Genomic DNA, 16,495 nt, shown 5'->3' with positions numbered 1-16,495 from the left:
TACTCTTTCCTTTGCTGGGTAGAAGATTGTTTCAGAGACTTATCAGAGATGCTTTCTTCCTTTACTGTTGCCAGATCTCCACTATTTCAATCAGGACAGGAGTACCTTGAGGCATAGTTGATTCAGCCTGGCAGAATTTGCTTGTCTAACAGCTGCTGTATATTCTGAGCCAGAGCCCTTAAAACTTCCTGCTGTGAATACTCTATTTTTCTAGATGAGTTAAACCTTCCTCCACTGCCATCCAAGCAGCAACATTCCTGCATTTCTTTAAGAAACCAGATGGACCAACCTTCTGAATTTGCTCCTTAGATGTAGGTGGCTTTTCAGAGCAATTGCAACAAGTTATGGAGTCTAGAGATGAGTCTAGATCTAGAAGAGTGGAGACTGCTATGTCAATGAGGAGCTGAATCCCATTCATCTTTAATTCTGAAATTGATAGAGCAATCCAAAGTGCTATACCCATTTCTCAAAATAGGTTCACGGCCCTGGATAGCTTCTTTAACCCAGGTTTTAGCTTCTTTAGAGCTAAAATCCAGAGTGGATTCCCCTCATCCACTAATCAAGGAATAAAACCTACCCGAAACCTCCATGTCCAGAAGTGGTCTATCCATGAAGAACTGGCAAGTTCTTCAGTGTTCATTCTTGCTTTGCGAGGAACAGAAGATACTGCCTTTTTGATGGCTGTTCCCAAACTCCAAAGCTTCCTTCCGGAATTGACTAAACTGCCCCCTTCCCTATCGTCCTTCTGTCAACAGGCAAAGAGCTTTTTATTTCATCAACTGTCTATTGATGAAGTGGCCTGATGCTCTAATTTCTATCGCCACATTTTCAAATTGCCTTTAATTCAATAGTGTTTTTATTATGCACATTTTAATGCAGTTATGAGATGCCTTGAGGTCTAGATTTGTTATTAAGATACTAATAAACTAAACTAAGTTAAGTTGAAATACAAGGGAGCAGAAGGAATATAGGACTGGACTGCCCATGACACGTGGAATCCACTCCAAGGAGACAGCAGAATTTGTACATCATGCACTGCAGAGCATGCAGCTGTACGAGGGCCTTCTGAAATTGACTGTAATTAATGCATATCAGCAGCATTTACAGGGGAGAGCAGCCATTTTGCAGTGTGAGAACAATAAGGACTAACCCAGCGGACAAACCTGATGGTTATACACGAGCAATTGATTTCTGCACCGAAAGCATCCTGCGATGGATTGCCAGTGCCCTGTGGACAAAGCAAATCATTTTCAAGCAGCAACTGCAGCAATTAATTGGAAAGATGGGGAAATCACAGGCCACTTCTTGAGAAACAGAAATGATGGCAACTATCAGAAGAGTGTCATAAATGTATTCTCAAAGGCTCAAAGAATACAGACAGAGTTCTAACTCTTGTCCTTTGAAGATGCCGGCCACAGAGACTGGTGAAACGTTAGAAAGAAAAGCCTCCAGAACACTGCAGAAGAGCCCGAAAAACCTACAACAACCAAGTGTCATAAACAGATTTCTTTCTTTCTCCCTCTCTTTTGCATGATCTTTTAATCCTTAATATTATAAGATCACAGGGTATATTTTTGTTTAATCACCTGCTTGCAAATATCTGAATTGCCACCAGCATTTTACCTATAAATAGCTTTGGTATATGCATTCTTGCCCATTCCACTTATTTCTCTGAACGGTGAACAATAGTCTACAGAGGCAAATGATCAAGGAGACCAAAGTGGCTAGCATCATCACAGAGAATTTTGTTTCTGATATTGAGCACACTTTGGAGTGCTCAACTCAGTGACCTCTAAATTTCTTTGAAAGGTTTGGGAAAAGAAAAAAAACACTGGGATGGAAAGGAGGGGGAAAAAACCCACTTCCAAACCACATGGGACGCTGCTTCAATCTAATCAAGGCTGATTCTTCAGAGATGCCAGAGTATCTTTTCAAAAAATTATTAGGGCACAAGATGCCAGTGCCAAGAGTGATGTGCTGTGGGAAATCCTTAAGAAAAATAGAATAAGAAGTTGGTAATTTCCTAGGAGATCGCAGTACCAGGGACACCAGAAATGGAGAAAGAGCGAAACTATGCATCCAGAGAGCAGCACTGAGATTTACAATTTGTCAACAGCCCTCACATTACTCTGTTCTTTAAAAGTTTAAGCCTTTTATTAGTCAGCTTTCGTCTTGGAGACAGATAAGCGAAGGGATGGTGCCGCAGCCCACTCCATCTTGCTCATGTATCTCCATTACATCAAGGTGTGTTTTTTTGAATCTGCTGGGGAATTATCTATTCTTTGACATCCCTCTGTGGCCATTTGCTGTCAGGAAACAGAGGAAAGATGTACAAATGACGCTCCTGTACCATTGATTTAAGTCTCGTCGGCAAAGACGAATGGAGTGACGGCAAATTAATTTTAAGTGCAAGGTAGGAGTAGGGTTTTTTTATCCATCGTGGCTGGGGGAGAGTAAAATTGAATTGTCAACGTGGCGTCCAAAATAGCGGGAGGCTTCCTACCCCATCAAAGGTGTATTCATAGTGAACTTCAACAAATGCCTTTGACTGCAGTTGTGGCTCACTTGAACCTTTTGTGTAGGAAGATTTGACCCTCCCCCCCAAAAAATAGGAAATTGCCCTTGAAATTAAATATTTCTTGCCTGCCATGGGACAAAACCAGCAGTCTGTCAGTGCCACTTCCTACTGCATTTGAGTGTTCTAAACCTCAGGATCTTACTATCCCTCTTGTGGATTTTGGTAAATCCCTCAAAACTACTCCAAAGAGAAATTACGTCCTATTTCCAACAACCACATTCGAAGGGCATGGCTCCCCCCCCCCAAGGTGGTACCTGACTGGCACATTGGCACAGAAGATAAAGAATCTTATCTCAGAGACAGAGATAGATAGATAGGTAGGTAGGTAGGTAGGTAGGTAGATAGATAGATAGATAGATAGATAGATAGATAGATAGATAGATAGATAGATAGATAGATAGATAGATAGATAGATAGATAGATAGATAGATAGATAGATAGATAGATAGATAGATAGATAGATAGATAGGTGGGTGGGTGGGTGGGTGGGTGGGTGGGGGGGGTGGAGAGAGAGAGAGAGAGATGGAGGGAGAGACTGTCTCCTGGTGAGATGGCTACAGTAGGCAGACCATACAGGTCTTATGATAAAATCTTAGCCTCTAGCAGTAATGACAACTTCAGCCTTTCTGAATGGCCAACAACACAATTTACATGTGTGTGTTTTTATAATTAATAGTGCAAAAGTATGATCTGATCCTTAAAACTTTCCTGACTACCCGGCTTATGCAAATCTCATTGGCTTTCCGATTTACCATATTAAGGCCGGATATAAAATTTGAGAATTTTGCGCACCTAACAGCCTATCCTCCATATTACTTTACCCGGGCTTCATGCTCTGGAGAGGACACTCCTCGATTCAGAGCATGTTACCATAGTCTCTCGAGACTGAAGGATGCCTATGATGATGATGATGTTTTCATAATTTCATACTTCCATGGGCAACAGTGTCACCCTGAACCTGTTGCTCTGAAAAACAAAAACACTTTCAATTAGAGTGAGGGGCACTGTGTGTTCTTGACATCAGGGGGAAATGGCAGTTTTTTTCCATTTTCTTCTATTCTCCCATTTCTTGTCTTGTTGATTAGTGACAGCAATGCATCCCCATCTTCCAGCGCTTATTCGAAGACTCTTGCATGAGCTTCTCTTTGTTTGACTGTACATGATTCCTGCCATCTCTTGACCTTCCATCTATTAACAGCTCCTGCCTCCAGAGAGATCCATAACCACAAATCGATCAGCAGGAAACAGAGGTTAACAAGAAGGTATTTTTTGTTACCAGGCTCCAAAGCTATTTCTCTCATCCTTTAAGGGCAGCGTAGAGGCTACTTGCTCTTAGATGTGCTTGCCGCAAACTGTTCTTTCTGCAACAGCTGCCAACCGATGTGCACCTAAGTAATTTATTTTAGAATTTGGAACTTGCGTCCCAGTCCTCTAGAGTACCTTTAAAATCTCTCTGTTCTACTTCGCACATCCCATGGTTATTCTGTGAATTTGTGAAGTAGTTCTATTTATATCCTCTTTTCTGAAAGTAGAATAAGGTATTAAATCCATCTCGTTTTCAGAGTGGGGATGCTTGTGTGGAGTAAGTTTCGATGTTTACACATCCTGAACCACGCCTTCCTCAGAAACGTTTCAGATGGCAATCACATAAAACAAGAATTAAAATCATGGTAAAAATGGCTAAAATCCACTACTCAGATAAAACAAGGTGTTCAAAAGGAACGGTGATCAACAGAGGAGGGAATAACTAATACATAACCATGGCTGAGAGCAGCACCATCAGGGCTGAAAACACACCAGATGCTCAAATGTTTACTTTTCAAAAGCAAAATTATTTAGAGATGACTGACTCAGTCTGTTCCAGTCCATGTATTTTTCACATGTGCTTACCCATAAATTTGTTCTGTGCTACGACCACATTAATCTTCAAACAGCTTTTTAATCCATATGAGAATTCACATTTCAGTACATATTTTAAAACTTATTTTCCTCTCACAGTTTGCATTTCGGAACATATTTTCTCTCAAGACACACACTGTGATTCTCTCCCCCACCCCCCCCCCATCCCCAACACTTCATTGGAACATTTGAGACACGTAAAAAGTGCTCCATAACTTTGAATGTGCACGTTAAAGACAGCACTTCGAAATTGGAATAATTATTTTCTAGGACTATAAATCCCAAGTCCACTATCAATCATGCTGGGAGTTATAAGCCCAAAATCTTTCCAATCTCAGAATCTCTGTTTGGTGTAAAAGGTACAGATCAATATGGTTTGTATCAGAAGTTGAAAACAAATACCCCAAATAGACTTCTAAATATTTGGGCTCATAGTATATTGTTGATTACAAATTCATCAATTCCCCCCCCCATGTCTTTAAACTCAATTCAGACCGCACTCTAAGGATAAAGGTAAATGAAATGCTGATTATGTATATATGAACAGTGTTCTCCCAAGTGAAGAAAAACATCTGATTGTAAAAGCATGCTAAAAGCAGAAGTGTGGTTGTTCATTAGAATAAAAATGCTTCCTTGGTAGGCCTGATTGGTGAGAAATGTATAATGGAGACATTGTGTTTGTTGTGGGAAAATACTGGAAGAACTTTTCTCCAAATGTTTTCTTCCGCTTCAGTCTACCATGCAAGAGAGGGAGAAGAGCATATGAACTTCCCCTTAAATACCGCAGGTCAAAAGTCTGCAGCAGTGTGTTGGAATGCAGAATGCAGAATTTGAAAGCAACCCGTTGGTCACAACAAAGAACTTTTCTTACTTTCTGCAAGTTGCAGGCTAGCCTTTACCTTGTTTTTGAGTTTGATTTCTCAGATGCAGAACTAGTCCGAACCCCATCTCTGGAATATTAATGAGATTTCAGCCCTAATGATGGGTTTGGTTCTTGGTAAGGAAATATCTCTCATTCCATAGAGCAAAACTGGGCAGCAAAGTAGAGTTCATTGACAAAGCATCTTAAGCAAGTAAGCTGAGCCTTGTCTATTTCTCAGGTACTTTAAAGTTAATTCTCATTGCGGGAGGCAGGTGGAGAGGGAAGACAAAGGAAGAGAGAAATAAATTGACCAGCTTCCTTTCAACGTCCTTCCACCCTCACTTTTCTACCCTGTTATGTGCTGTTTTATTACCCAAACCAAATGTAATCATGGATTTTGCATTCACTTCCCTGTCTTAACATTTCCATTCATTACGCCTCCTTTTCGCAGCTAGGACATTATCTGCTAGAGAAAATTATAACCCTCTTGGTCTGCAATGAGTACATTTGGGTTTAAATTGAGTTCAGAGTTGTTTTAGCACCAGGTACAGCATTTACAGCAAATTCACAGCGAGTGGGGTGGGGGAGCTTTTAACTCACTTGATTTTCATTTTGTCATCTCAAGGTATTTTTTTTTATTTTAAAAAATAACTGTTTCTATTCTTTTAATAGTGGAGGAAAATACTTTCATCATTGCCCAGTATGAAATCTATCCAGTCTACACAAATGCACAGGTTCCCTTTAGATGAGTGGGAGGGAGCCTTTGGGCCCTTTAGACATGGTGGACTTCACATCCCTCAAACCCCAGCCAGCATGGTTAATGGTTAAAACAACTTGATGGTAAGTCACAACAACAAGCTTGAAAATCCATGGACCTATTGGCCTCACATTTGGCAGACCCATTCTTCTCTTAGGGACCTATCATGCCTCCAGATTTCATGCCTATCCATTTAAAAAAAACCCACAGAGAAAAGTAATGGTAGCAGGCACTTTAATTTCTCTGTGCAAAGGGGAGGTGGGAAGGTCTGGGTCCCTGAACGTTTGGTTTGGACTTGTATGTGAATTAGATTGGGTCCAAACCCGTCAAAATTGAATGAGAATCCTCAAATCAGGTCACTACCTCAATCAGAGGATATTTGCCCAGCCATAAAACAGATAGCTATAGATAAAATAGAGAGATTTTTCTTTTTCAGTTTCTAATAATCAAATTCTGAGGAATGTAACAAATAACTTTGACATTCACCTTGTGGATTCATTATCTTCCTTTGTTGCCATGTATTAGATCTTCCCTTGTTCTTTTCCTTCAATTGCAAATGACTGGTGATAGGAAAGGTACAATATGAATTGTGTTCCCTTTATGGGCTAATTAGCTGAGAGACTTTGCCTGCAGAGCAGTATGGGGTGGGTTTCGGTTCTATTTCTTTTCTAGTCCCCATTCTCCTGCCTTCACGCCTTCTAGTGTTCCTCTTCCACCTCTTTTGTATGACCTGAAAGGGATCTTGGTTATGTTTTATTGGCCATTTTGTTAGAAGGAGAACGAAAACCATTATGGAACTGGTATGCCAGGGCTTAATTAGCTTGTATTAAACCTGGATTAGGCTTTACTATTCCTCTTTATATCTGGGAATATAAATGAATGCATGTTTATTTTAACTTGGATAAAAATTATTTGCCAAAAGAAAACTACTGTAGACTAGATGACAACTTTCCCTGAGACACATTTTTTTAAGATAGATTAATATATAGATAGATATAGATATCAGTGATATTAAAGTGTGCTGTTTATATATCACCACAAAACTCTCTCTGGGCAGTTCACAATTTAATGCCACTGATTGCATTCTTATGCCTGCTGCATGCTCAGTCTTGAAGTTATGGATTCTGGGACCATTCCTTCTTAATTTTTTCCACAATACGAGCATTGTGCCCTTGGTACTTCGAGCCCTCTGTGGTCACTTAAGACTGCCGGTGGCACTCTCGGACCATCTAAGATGATGATGAGGCACATTACTTTCCAAGCAACTTGATTCCAACTCTTTTTCACTCTTCAGGCACATATCTCATAATTTTGATATGCAGGCATGTATGTATCCCAGGAAAGACTTTAATTAAGCTGTCAGCGTTTCTGAAACCACCGTTAACGGTTATTTGTCCAACTCTTCATTAGATTTAGATTCCAATTTGGTTAGCCCGCTCTCCTGCCGTTGACTTTGTTTTCTGACCCGTCGCAGCGTGAGAAGAGCAAAGATATGACACTTTTCTAAGAAACTCCTGACACAACTAACAGTTTACTTGGGACAGGTGCCAAAATGGACTTGTTAAAAACTTTGCGGCTCTGTAGGATTAAGTACCACTTTTGTTTGCCTGGACAATGGATCTCCCACACCTGTGCTTAGCCACGAAAACAAGCAGTGCTGAAAGAGCATTTGGTCTTGTGAATACAGATGTACCTTTGCTCAGGTGTGTGAATAACCTTTGGGGGCAAATTCACTGGAAAAGCGAGGGGGAGTCCTTGAATAATGCAGATTTTACCTCTCCCAGCAATGAGAATGCACTCGAAACTGTAGGTAGAGTGCAGAAGGCCCCAGAAGGTTGGGAGTTTGATTCCCCTCGGAGCCTCCTATAATCAGAGCCACCCTTTATGGCCATGGGCAAGGTGCACAGTCCCAGGGCGCTCCCAGAAGAAGGGAATGGGAAGACACTTCTAAATATTCTCCACCTTGGAAAACCCTGGAAATGGGTTGCCGTAAGTCAGAATTGACTTGACGGCACTTGATTCTTATTATAAAGATGTAAAGAAGGAACCGATACTACGTCAACATTCCTAGAGCAATGCTGATGTATTACTAAACCTTATACAGTATTTTGTCTTGCTTCCTTTTGTTTCTTTTGCCTCTTGTCTAAAATTGGAATCGGAAGCCTCTCACAACATGATTAAAAATAGAAATTTTGTCATCTCATAGCCTGCTGAAAAGCTTTGGAGAACTCAGAAGCTTGGCTATTCTGAAAACTTATAGTTGATCCTAATAAAAATAATAACTAACATACAACTTTTTTACACTATGCACACATGATCTACACAATCTCCTCACAACTGTTGAACAGTGTGATATTATATATGTTCACTCAGGCGTAAGGCCCAATTAGATCAATGGGACTTACTCTGAGGCGAATTCAGGAGAGTTGCTAAGATTTCTCTAATTGGGACCTTACTTACACATAGTCTAACGCAGTGTGTGGAAAAATTGTTTTGTGCAAAAAGGACACCGCCTGCCCCTGCCCCCTCCCCACCAAGCCAGAATATGACTAGCTATGCCAAGGTCTGGTTCAGCCCACTTTGTTTTACTTTATCAGAGGAATGGATTGCATTTGAACTGTAGCCAAATATTTCCTCCTGCAGGATTGTAAAAAGAAAAGAGAAAGAAAGGGAACAAAGCAGCATGAAAGTAAAACCGGAATATTTTAATACATTATGTCTCATTTTTAGAGAAGAACTCTTAAAGACCTTTTAAAAATTTTTTGGAAGACTGAATTTACTACAGAATTACAGAAATATATCAGACTTTGTTCCTTCTAAGGATTTGGGGACCCAAGAGGATTCAGAGTGAATAGGGGCATCTTTAGAGAAAAAAAATTCTAAGTCAATGTATCAGAGAAAATTGGGAATTCTTAATAAGATTCTGTAAAATTCATTCGTTCGTTCGTTTGTTCATTCGTTTGTTCGTTCTATAAGGCATTAAGTATCTTTTTTGAACCAGTTGTGCCATTCTTATATCTCACCTTTAAAAAAAGGCTCTTATGACGGACAATATTGTGTACAGCCAATGCTGCTGGAACGATTTAGAGATGTAAAATACATGGGAACCTTCTCATCTTTGTCTCTCTCTTACTAAGCATATAGCTTGGTAGGAAAATGTCCACATTGGGAAGAAGTACACCTGCCCTCACTCTGCACCCTCTGTCATACCTGTTAGTTGGAATGATGGCCTCTTGAGATCCTTCCCAAACTGGAGTTCGACCTCCAGGTGAAAAAAGTTCCCCAGACCTGCTCTACAGTAGTGGCCCTCAACTTTTGGCTGTCATGACGTTTCAGTCTTCTACCATTCCTGACTGTTGGCCATTCTGGTGGGGAACGTCCTGGAGTTCTGATGTTCAACAACATCTGAAGACCCCAAGCTGGGAATCACTGTGCTAGACCACGTTAGCTCCACCATGCCAGCCCGGCATCAATCTTAGCTCACCTTGAGGGCAATGTCTACAACAAGTCATTAAGTGTTGGAGAAAATTAGTTCTTGTTGCCTTAAAGTCTTCCTGGTGAAAGATCTACTGCTTTGAGCTTCAACTCCCATGATACAGCTCGGATGAACCATCTCGATCTAATCAAATATTTAAAAACCTAAATTGATGTCGGCTGATGAGCAGAATAACAAAGCAAGTTGGCTTCATTAAAACATTTGGCTTCAAATGTGAAAGGGAGGTTTTGCATTTCTAAAACTTTCTTCTAAGACCAGATTTGCATAATTAAATGGGTGCTCTCTAGACACCCTAGGTAGCATTTCCCCCAATGAGAGGCTGTTGTTCCAAAAGAGAGAGAAATGTTTCTTCCTTTTAAAAACTACACAAAAGTTGCCTTTTCCTTTGTACCTGCAATTTCTAAAAGGAGTTGCAACGGAGAATGGATCTGGCTTCCCCACCCCACCCACCTCATACATCTCATGATGCTTTTAGGAAGCTTTAATTACAGGAATAATTGAAAGAAAAGCTGAAAACAAAACCAGCTTAATTTGAGGCATGGAGATGAGCCCATTTAAAACATCTTAATTGGTGGAACAATTAAAAGGCAAACAGAATAAGCTTCGTATAAAAAAGGCAGAAGGGAGAGAGACAACAGACCCATAGGAATGAGTAGCAGAAGGCTGGCACAGCATAAACATGAACAGAATGCAGATTATTTTTCAAGATTTCTTGCATCTTCAAAGAAAGCAGCATATTGTAGTGCAGCTTTCTTATCCAGTGGTATTGATAACAGTCGATTGGGGGATCAGATGAGCTTCTGTAAGGGTTCACAAGTTTTGATGTACAGCAGCTGTCCAAGGTGCTGAATTCTATACCTAGAATGGGTTCCGAACTTTAGATAGATCCTTTAAAGTTTAGACTATAAATCCAGAGGGGACCGACTGCCCCACCTACATCAGAGCAACAAGTACTTCAACATCATTGTGGTCAATAGCAGCAGCAGTGTATTAAGTACTAACTACATACACCACAGAACCTGGTAAAGCTACTGACTGGGTGGATTCTAGACACTGTCATCACCAAAAGTAATCTCACAAGGTCTGGTACATACCTATAAGTCAGGGGTTCATGAGATGACCCCTCCAGATCTTGTTGGATTTAAATTCCCATCTTTCCTTACCTTTGACTGTTATAATTAGGACTAATGGGAGTTGGAGTCTGAAGGGGCACACTTTGTTATAAGCTAGGGAGCATTCCTCTTCATATTGGGTTGCAAACTATACCTTTGTATTCGCGAAGGCTTTCACGGCCGGGATCTAATGGTTGTTGTGGGTTTTTCGGGTTCTTTGGCCGTGTTCTGAAGGTTGTTTTTCTTAATGTTTCGCCAGTCTCTGTGGCTGGCATCTGAACAACCTTCAGAACACGGCCAAATAACCCGAAAAACCCACAACAACCAAACTATACCTTTCTTTGTTTGTATTTATAAGCTAAATTTTTGTTGTTTAGTTGTTAAGTCATGTCCGACTCTTCGTGACCCCATGGACCAGAGCACGCCAGGCCCTCCTGTCCTCCACTGTGTCCCGGAGTTGGGTCAAATTCATGCTGGTAGCTTCAGTGACACTGTCCAACCATCTCATCCTCTGTCGTCCCCTTCTCCTCTTGCCTTCACACTTTCCCAACATCAGGGTCTTTTCCAAGGAGTCTTCTCTTCTCATGAGATGGCCAAAGGATTGGAGCCTCACCTTCAGGATCTGTCCTTCCAGTGAGCACTTGGGGTTGATTTCCTTCAGAATTGATAGGTTTGTCCTCCTTGCAGTCCAGTGGACTCTCAAGAGCCTCCTCCAGCACCACAATTCAAAAGCATCCATTCTTCAGCGGTCAGCTTTCTTTATAGTCTAGCTCTCACTTCCATACATCACTACTGGAAAAACCATTGCTTTGACTATGCAGCCCTTTGGCAGCAAGGTGATGTCTCTGCTTTTCTGCTAAAAATATCCAACATCAAATGGGTGCAGAGTAGACTTCTAAGAGTTAAAGGAAGTGACTCTCCAGATGACCCAAATGGGCCTAAAAAGAAAGCAATTTGTTAGGTCTCAAGTAGCTTAGGGGTTTATAAACTAGGAGCAGAGCCTTAAACATGGCCTAAAAGCAAATAACAGCCCAAATTTTCTTCCAAAAATTCCTTAGCCAAACACACAATTTTCTTCCATGTTCCTTCATCACTGGAAAATGACGCCCAACACTGAGCACATAGCCTGAAATTATTGCATTCTGTGATGCAGCCTAGAGAAAGCAAACTGGTCCTGAAAAAGTGGTTGTAGCCTCCCATCGTTTGATATCCATCTGTAAGCTAGGCAGCTGTCTCATAAGCACATCAAAAAGGCCTATTAGTATTAATTATGGTGTTTACCTAGCTCCCAAGCATGGCTGCATATTAAATCATCTTTATAAAGCTCTTTGCCATTCGGGATGAAAGGGAGGAGCACAATACCCTACGTCGACAATTCCATTTGTCTGACTTGTGTAGAGAAAGTCTTCATTAATCCGCATAAAAAAATATAATAAAACAAAGAAGGAACAGCATCGGGGGAATAAAAGCCTTTGATTCCGAGAGCGAAGCACAAGAGCAATTAGGTGTCAAAAAGATTCTGTAATTGCTTCAGCCTCTAACATACGCATCGTTTGTCTCTCTTTGTAATAATAATGTCTTCTTATTTTCAAATACCCATGGGCGTAGCAACAAAACTCACAAAACTGGCTGCGGCTTAGAAGTGTACGGATGATGCTAAGAATACAAAAAAACAAAAACACAACACAGGCTGCATTTAACAACAGTTTCTAGGCACGTTTATAGGCATGGCTCTTTGAACACTGCTGTGTGGGTTTATATGCATCGTACTGCTCCAGGTGTGTTGTTTAGCAGGGATGTTGGCAAGCCTTTGGGTCTTGAGTCCCAAGTCTGAGTCTTTGGTCTTAAGTCTCAAGTCCCAAGACCCAAGCCTGAGTCCCTACTAGAAACAAGTTCTTTTTCTCAGAAAAAGGGAGAGGTGGGTAGGTGCTGAGTCATGAGTCAACTGTGCGCCATGGGGGGGGGGAACAAACCAATGCAAGTTGTGTCACCGGTGTGACTTAAGTCTGACTTGACAGCAAGTCCCATGACTCAAGTCTCCCTCTCTGTTATTTAGCTCCATAGTTCTCATTCAGAACTAATGGTAAGAAGTACAAGGAAGGCTGGGTCTGGATTCCATTGGGGCTCAGGGGCCGTCCCGAGGTTTCCGAAAGGATCCTGATTTGATCTGGATTGATTTGTGACTGATCCCATTCAATTTGTCCGACATAATCTAAATCGATTTGTAAACATTCCCACTAACTTGCATAGGAAAATCAAAATATCCCGATCTTTTTTTTTCCTCCTGCACTAAAGTAAATGAAATTCAGAGACATGATGAATCCTAAAGAGGATCCTAAACTTTCCAGATTTCAGACAGCTCACTTTATGGCTTTCCAAACTAGTCTCCTTTAAAGTTTACTTTTTAAAAAAGACAGCAACGCAACAACTTCTGAGTGATTTATGACCCATAATGTGTTCTGGATCCACATTACTTTGTACGTTCACTCTCATTCCGGAAACAAATCTGACCATCTTGCTTCAATATAGACCTCATAAAATCACTCCAAATCAGGCTAATTCAGTTAGTAATTTGGATCTGGAGCACAGCCCTAACAGAAGCAATTTAGATGGGACAAATGAATTGTCGTTCCAGTTAATAAAAATTTGCTCTCTCAATCCCTGTGTTTTCCTGACCCCAATAATAATAAGTACATGCCATCAAGTTGATTCTGACTTATGGCAACCCTTTCCACAGGTTTCTAGGTAGAGAGCACGTGTAAGTATTAACCATTCCCTTCTTTATGGAAGGTGAGGGAAATAAATGGAGTTTAAAGCCTGCCTCCTCCATGATCATAATCCAAATAAATGACTCCTTGTTGTAGTAAAAAAACCCCATAATTTTTATGTCGCATTTGCCAGGTGGGCGTATAGCCTCTTCTGATTTGGAGGAGTTCTGGCTGATGAGGGGAAGAAACCTGTGTATATTCTCTTCAGACATATATCTGTGATGATTCTCAGTCATCCAGGTGAAGTTATCTGGAAGTTGATTCATGGCAACTAGACTTCTTTCTTGTTACTGTAGGTTGGAACGTTTTGCTACTCATCCAAGTATACTGTAGTTTCTTCGGTCTGAGGAGAGCCTATTCAGACCAGGGAGAAGTGAAACCAACCTGGAGGATATTATCAGGGATCGCCTACCAACTCTCCTCAGTCTGAAGAAGCTACAGTGGACCCTCGACTTACAGACGGATCCACTTACAGACTTTTCAAGTTACAGACTTCTCTGGCTGCAAAATTTAGGTTTGACTTGCAGCCAGAGAATCGACCTACAGACCGGGAAAAAATGGAACAAAAAACGTCCGGTTACAGATTAATCGATTTTCAATGCATTGTAGGTCAATGGAGTCTCGACCTACAGACTTTTCGACCTGCAGCCACCATTCCAATATGGATTTATTCTGTAAGTTGAGGGTCCACTGTACTTGGATGAGGAGTGAAACCTAACAAGAAAGAAGTCCAGTTGCCATGACTCAACTTCCAGATTCTCTTAAGACATGGTTACTTCCATGATTCAAGGGATACCATAAGGGAGCAGGTGTCATGTGCTCTCCACAACACATGTGGGCTCGTTGCTTTTTAAAGCAAAACCAAATGGGGCTATAGGGTGACTCTCTCTGTGTTGTACAGTATTTAAGAAATTCTTGTATGCAACTATGAATGGAACAGTCAGTGTCTGTAGTCTCCCATTAAAATGCTCTCAAAGAAATCTCTCTCTCTCTCTCTCTCTCTCTCTCTCTCGTGTGTGTGTGTGTGTGTGTGTGTGTGTGTGTGTGTGTGTGTGTGTGTGTGTGTGGTGCCTAGGTAGATGCTTTTGTCATGTGCTTCACCTAAGTCTTCAGGGCAGGCCAATTTAGTTATGGCGGTTCAATTTCAGGGAGTCAAGAGGATGAGAAGATTGGCCCTAAAAGGTTGAAATTAAGGTCATTGGGAGACAATGTAGAGCCTCAGTCTTGAAACCGATTTTTTCATGTCAGGCCTCTTGTAATAAAGGACTTTGATTTTTCAGGGGCTTCAGGTCATTTATCTTCTGAGGAGGATAACATTCAGACATAATTTTTTTGCCTCCATTGTACTGAGTTGTTAATTTAACCGCTCTGCTGTTATGTTCCAGTGACAGGGAAACTGCAGATAGCTGGGCCAAATTATTGACTTATTCTGAAACCTGACTCCACTGACCTGCATTCCAGTGGAAATTAATTTGGTCTGGAATCTACAAACAGAACTTTAACCTCTGGAAAAAACGGAGACTCTTTGGAAAGGGAGGTGGAGGGAGGAGAAGAGAAATTTCACAGGGCAGGGAGAAATGTCATCCAGCAATCAATGTCTGAATGGTTTCAAGGCTCTGAACCCTTCGAGTCCAGATGTTCTGAGAAAGAGAGTTTGCAACTAGTCAAACCTACCACAATAGTTTTATCAACCATTGAGCTACATCCTGGACACCGCCTCTGTTAAGGTCACAGCCTCAATATATTTATTCTTCCTGATCCTATATGTGTAATAAAATACAGAACAGGGAGAGGTCCTATAAAAGAAGAGAGAGAAGGAGGACCTGCACGAGAAGTATGATAACGAAATAGAAGAGGTCTATTTAAATATGGTGATCAATGTAAATGATCCAAAATTTGTGATATTTGCAATACACAATGCCTGAAACCATTTAGCAGAGAGAATATTTATACTGTACAGGAATGTTAACAGTCTCTTTTTAATATTAAAGGATGTGATAGCTGAAGGAAAGTTCCTTTTTCCCCTGAGATATAATATAAAGCCAACTTCTCATTAGCTTTAACAAAAGTGGTTTCTTCACAATGGGAGTGCTTCACTTGAAGATACTGTCTGGATCTTCCATAATGAATATGCATTTCTAGGGCAATGGAGGAATAATTGGAAGAAGTCCTGAGCAGAGCCGAACATCAGTTTTGTTGGGTGGATTCCTTAGACAAGGTTGTTGATCAAGTCTAGGCAGTAGAGATGGGCACGAACCGCCAGCCTGTTGGTTTGTTTCTTGGCTTCTTCTGGTGGGTGTCCACTTGGAGGTAGCATCTGGAGGAAATCGGGCAGGGAAGCCAAGATGCTGACTCTGGGAAGCACCAAACCCGTTTAGCTGGAAAACAAACTGGAATGAACTACCCAACACTTTTTTACATTCAAAGCTACATAATGCTTTCCAGAAAGTTGCCAATGGAATAAAATGCAGCACAACTTGCAGAAATGTGCAATACAATCAGGCAATGGGGACAGGATCAGAAACATGTGCTATTTTTGGACTGACATGCGAAAGCAGATTGAAACAGGATAGTTGTGCAATTCTGGGGGAGACTATGGAGTGGGGCAAGGACCCTCTTATTATTACTCCCAGGCCTGAACAACACCACAGCAGATACTTTATCTCCTATTTAGCATTCATAGGATAAAAAGCAAGGTCTGCTATTTGAATTGAGGAAAAGGTAAGGACTACGTCTTCCGATGCCTAAGGAAAATCAAGTGACAGCTAAAGCTCTGCCTCCCATAAAACCCAAGATCTCCCCCAAAGACTGCAAATGTAGTTTTGTAGGATATTTTAATTTATTATTATTGTCCAGTTTTAATTGTTATTTATGTGCCGCCTTGACTCCCAAGGCGACATATCAATAATATAAATAAAATTGATTAAAGAAAGGTGGAATTCCCATTGTGGTGTTGTGGATGGAGTGAGGGACCAGGACCCTGGAGATCAGGGTTCGAATCCTGGCTCAGCCATGGAAGCTCA

At 41.0% G+C, this 16,495-nt stretch overlaps 2 long non-coding RNA genes across 2 annotated transcripts in view; one reads left to right on the top strand and one right to left on the bottom strand.

Moving 5' to 3' along the window:
- The first annotated feature begins 5,325 nt into the window (after positions 1-5,325).
- On the top strand, positions 5,326-13,576 carry LOC144584413 (uncharacterized). The gene is made up of 2 exons (XR_013538640.1): positions 5,326-6,179; positions 8,740-13,576. It is a non-coding gene; the product is annotated as an uncharacterized LOC144584413 (long non-coding RNA).
- LOC140702170 (uncharacterized) overlaps positions 9,056-16,495 on the bottom strand; it is an 11,282-nt gene continuing 3,842 nt past the window's right edge. The window contains exon 3 of the long non-coding RNA XR_012081235.2: positions 9,056-15,850. This is a non-coding gene — a long non-coding RNA (uncharacterized LOC140702170). The remainder of the gene's footprint in view (positions 15,851-16,495) is intronic.

This window comes from Pogona vitticeps, chromosome 10 (genome assembly GCF_051106095.1).
Source record: "Pogona vitticeps strain Pit_001003342236 chromosome 10, PviZW2.1, whole genome shotgun sequence".
Classification (NCBI taxonomy): Eukaryota; Metazoa; Chordata; class Lepidosauria; order Squamata; family Agamidae; genus Pogona; species Pogona vitticeps.
The sequence above is the reverse complement of the archived record's forward strand: the minus strand, read 5'-3'. Positions and strand labels throughout refer to the sequence as shown.